We start from the raw sequence: 5035 nt of genomic DNA on the forward strand, positions 1-5035 counted from the left end.
CTCAGCCGGCTCGGCTTGTGAACGAGCCCTTGCTGGACTTCTGCAACTTCGGTGCACTGCACACGCAAGCCCGCTGCTCTGCGGCTTCGTTCTTCGCCTCACGTTGTCCGCACAAAAGGGAAGCCCAGCGAGGGCACTGAACTTGGCCGCTTTTGCTCGTGCATGCTGCACGCAGCCACGCTGTAGCGTGCACGCTTTCTTTGCACAGCTCTAGAGGAGAAAGGCTCACGGAGGCTGTCTGCACTTCAGGCGGCTCTCTTGAAAGCTGTTTCTTGCATCGGCGAAGTTACAGCATTTCAGGGAGTGGGTATGCAGAGCCAGCCCTACAGCTGTCAGCTACAGCTCGGAGGCATACCGGGAGCCGCTTTCTGTTCAAGTTACAAAGCATTCTATCGTTTTCTTTGCTGAGTATCTTCATACAGTACAAGCAGTAAGCACCATACACAGTGATACCTTGACATTTGCCTGTAGCCTCTCGTGACTCCTACCATTGCCGTATTATAGTCATTCTTATCCAATCGCAAGAGTAAGCAAGTTACAATTTAAGCTTACCACGGACAATTCTCAGACCCCCCACCACCGCCACCACCCCGCCCCCCCCACCAACCCCCCCCACCGCCACCCCCCCCCAACCCCCCCCTTCTTCTTCTTGCTCCATCGGCATTTCTTGTTTGCCTGCGAGAGCTCTCTTTCTGGTAAAACCATGTTTTCTAGCTCCTTATGCCCTTCTTGAGACTTACTTGCTTGCTGAAAAACAGGTGCTTGTACCTGTAGTCACATACCGTTGTGCTAAGCATAGAAAAAATCTCCTTCCAACGCAATCTCCAACCTTTGCCTTCTCACTTATTCAGCGATCAGTGTTTCAGCAAAACACCTTGTGCTCTCTGTCAAAACGTGCTTCCATTTCTACCTCATGCTAAGTTTCTACATTCACGCATCTTTCTGCCAAGCCTACATAGCTGTGAAACTTTCTTCCCAAACTTTCATCCTCTCCAACAAGCTCGAGCTCCAAGGACACCCTTTGGCTTTCGCTGAGTGCGCGCTGCCCACGTAGCTCTCGCTGAGCCAAGTGGGCCAGGGGAGAAGCACTTGCTGCACGAGTGTTTCAAGGTGCACGGCTTTGAAGGCAGCACCACAATCCGGGCCACGAGAAGGGCTGAGGAAGAACGTGCTGTCGTCCTGGCACCTTTCTCCTGTGTGCGAGACGTTTAACTGAAGCTCTTCGCTCGTTCTCCATGAGAGCAACTGCTGGAGGCTGCCAAGGCAGCTGCGAGCACGAAAGCATAGCCGGGCGTCTGTCTTAGAAGAAAGGCGCAGAGCCGCAGTGGGACGCGCCCTTTCCGGAGGCTGCTTGGACAAGGGGTGCTTTAGGAAGGCCTTCTGCTTTGACGCCTGCTCCTGGCTGAGCTCTAGCTGCAGGGACTCTGCAAGGCTGAAGGACTAGGAGAGTGCCTATCTCCACGCTGTGCGGTGACGCGCTAGGGCTCCGCGTTGCCTTTTGCAGAAGCGAGGACGCCCTCAGCCGGCTCGGCTTGTGAACGAGCCCTTGCTGGACTTCTGCAACTTCGGTGCACTGCACACGCAAGCCCGCTGCTCTGCGGCTTCGTTCTTCGCCTCACGTTGTCCGCACAAAAGGGAAGCCCAGCGAGGGCACTGAACTTGGCCGCTTTTGCTCGTGCATGCTGCACGCAGCCACGCTGTAGCGTGCACGCTTTCTTTGCACAGCTCTAGAGGAGAAAGGCTCACGGAGGCTGTCTGCACTTCAGGCGGCTCTCTTGAAAGCTGTTTCTTGCATCGGCGAAGTTACAGCATTTCAGGGAGTGGGTATGCAGAGCCAGCCCTACAGCTGTCAGCTACAGCTCGGAGGCATACCGGGAGCCGCTTTCTGTTCAAGTTACAAAGCATTCTATCGTTTTCTTTGCTGAGTATCTTCATACAGTACAAGCAGTAAGCACCATACACAGTGATACCTTGACATTTGCCTGTAGCCTCTCGTGACTCCTACCATTGCCGTATTATAGTCATTCTTATCCAATCGCAAGAGTAAGCAAGTTACAATTTAAGCTTACCACGGAGAATTCTCAGACCCCCCACCACCGCCACCACCCCGCCCCCCCCACCAACCCCCCCCACCGCCACCCCCCCCCAACCCCCCCCTTCTTCTTCTTGCTCCATCGGCATTTCTTGTTTGCCTGCGAGAGCTCTCTTTCTGGTAAAACCATGTTTTCTAGCTCCTTATGCCCTTCTTGAGACTTACTTGCTTGCTGAAAAACAGGTGCTTGTACCTGTAGTCACATACCGTTGTGCTAAGCATAGAAAAAATCTCCTTCCAACGCAATCTCCAACCTTTGCCTTCTCACTTATTCAGCGATCAGTGTTTCAGCAAAACACCTTGTGCTCTCTGTCAAAACGTGCTTCCATTTCTACCTCATGCTAAGTTTCTACATTCACGCATCTTTCTGCCAAGCCTACATAGCTGTGAAACTTTCTTCCCAAACTTTCATCCTCTCCAACAAGCTCGAGCTCCAAGGACACCCTTTGGCTTTCGCTGAGTGCGCGCTGCCCACGTAGCTCTCGCTGAGCCAAGTGGGCCAGGGGAGAAGCACTTGCTGCACGAGTGTTTCAAGGTGCACGGCTTTGAAGGCAGCACCACAATCCGGGCCACGAGAAGGGCTGAGGAAGAACGTGCTGTCGTCCTGGCACCTTTCTCCTGTGTGCGAGACGTTTAACTGAAGCTCTTCGCTCGTTCTCCATGAGAGCAACTGCTGGAGGCTGCCAAGGCAGCTGCGAGCACGAAAGCATAGCCGGGCGTCTGTCTTAGAAGAAAGGCGCAGAGCCGCAGTGGGACGCGCCCTTTCCGGAGGCTGCTTGGACAAGGGGTGCTTTAGGAAGGCCTTCTGCTTTGACGCCTGCTCCTGGCTGAGCTCTAGCTGCAGGGACTCTGCAAGGCTGAAGGACTAGGAGAGTGCCTATCTCCACGCTGTGCGGTGACGCGCTAGGGCTCCGCGTTGCCTTTTGCAGAAGCGAGGACGCCCTCAGCCGGCTCGGCTTGTGAACGAGCCCTTGCTGGACTTCTGCAACTTCGGTGCACTGCACACGCAAGCCCGCTGCTCTGCGGCTTCGTTCTTCGCCTCACGTTGTCCGCACAAAAGGGAAGCCCAGCGAGGGCACTGAACTTGGCCGCTTTTGCTCGTGCATGCTGCACGCAGCCACGCTGTAGCGTGCACGCTTTCTTTGCACAGCTCTAGAGGAGAAAGGCTCACGGAGGCTGTCTGCACTTCAGGCGGCTCTCTTGAAAGCTGTTTCTTGCATCGGCGAAGTTACAGCATTTCAGGCAGTGGGTATGCAGAGCCAGCCCTACAGCTGTCAGCTACAGCTCGGAGGCATACCGGGAGCCGCTTTCTGTTCAAGTTACAAAGCATTCTATCGTTTTCTTTGCTGAGTATCTTCATACAGTACAAGCAGTAAGCACCATACACAGTGATACCTTGACATTTGCCTGTAGCCTCTCGTGACTCCTACCATTGCCGTATTATAGTCATTCTTATCCAATCGCAAGAGTAAGCAAGTTACAATTTAAGCTTACCACGGACAATTCTCAGACCCCCCACCACCGCCACCACCCCGCCCCCCCCACCAACCCCTCCCACCGCCACCCCCCCCCCAACCCCCCCCTTCTTCTTCTTGCTCCATCGGCATTTCTTGTTTGCCTGCGAGAGCTCTCTTTCTGGTAAAACCATGTTTTCTAGCTCCTTATGCCCTTCTTGAGACTTACTTGCTTGCTGAAAAACAGGTGCTTGTACCTGTAGTCACATACCGTTGTGCTAAGCATAGAAAAAATCTCCTTCCAACGCAATCTCCAACCTTTGCCTTCTCACTTATTCAGCGATCAGTGTTTCAGCAAAACACCTTGTGCTCTCTGTCAAAACGTGCTTCCATTTCTACCTCATGCTAAGTTTCTACATTCACGCATCTTTCTGCCAAGCCTACATAGCTGTGAAACTTTCTTCCCAAACTTTCATCCTCTCCAACAAGCTCGAGCTCCAAGGACACCCTTTGGCTTTCGCTGAGTGCGCGCTGCCCACGTAGCTCTCGCTGAGCCAAGTGGGCCAGGGGAGAAGCACTTGCTGCACGAGTGTTTCAAGGTGCACGGCTTTGAAGGCAGCACCACAATCCGGGCCACGAGAAGGGCTGAGGAAGAACGTGCTGTCGTCCTGGCACCTTTCTCCTGTGTGCGAGACGTTTAACTGAAGCTCTTCGCTCGTTCTCCATGAGAGCAACTGCTGGAGGCTGCCAAGGCAGCTGCGAGCACGAAAGCATAGCCGGGCGTCTGTCTTAGAAGAAAGGCGCAGAGCCGCAGTGGGACGCGCCCTTTCCGGAGGCTGCTTGGACAAGGGGTGCTTTAGGAAGGCCTTCTGCTTTGACGCCTGCTCCTGGCTGAGCTCTAGCTGCAGGGACTCTGCAAGGCTGAAGGACTAGGAGAGTGCCTATCTCCACGCTGTGCGGTGACGCGCTAGGGCTCCGCGTTGCCTTTTGCAGAAGCGAGGACGCCCTCAGCCGGCTCGGCTTGTGAACGAGCCCTTGCTGGACTTCTGCAACTTCGGTGCACTGCACACGCAAGCCCGCTGCTCTGCGGCTTCGTTCTTCGCCTCACGTTGTCCGCACAAAAGGGAAGCCCAGCGAGGGCACTGAACTTGGCCGCTTTTGCTCGTGCATGCTGCACGCAGCCACGCTGTAGCGTGCACGCTTTCTTTGCACAGCTCTAGAGGAGAAAGGCTCACGGAGGCTGTCTGCACTTCAGGCGGCTCTCTTGAAAGCTGTTTCTTGCATCGGCGAAGTTACAGCATTTCAGGGAGTGGGTATGCAGAGCCAGCCCTACAGCTGTCAGCTACAGCTCGGAGGCATACCGGGAGCCGCTTTCTGTTCAAGTTACAAAGCATTCTATCGTTTTCTTTGCTGAGTATCTTCATACAGTACAAGCAGTAAGCACCATACACAGTGATACCTTGACATTTGCCTGTAGCCTCTCGTGACT

The sequence above is a fragment of the Coloeus monedula genome (assembly GCF_965178545.1).
Source record: "Coloeus monedula genome assembly, chromosome: 5".
NCBI classification, from domain to species: Eukaryota; Metazoa; Chordata; class Aves; order Passeriformes; family Corvidae; genus Coloeus; species Coloeus monedula.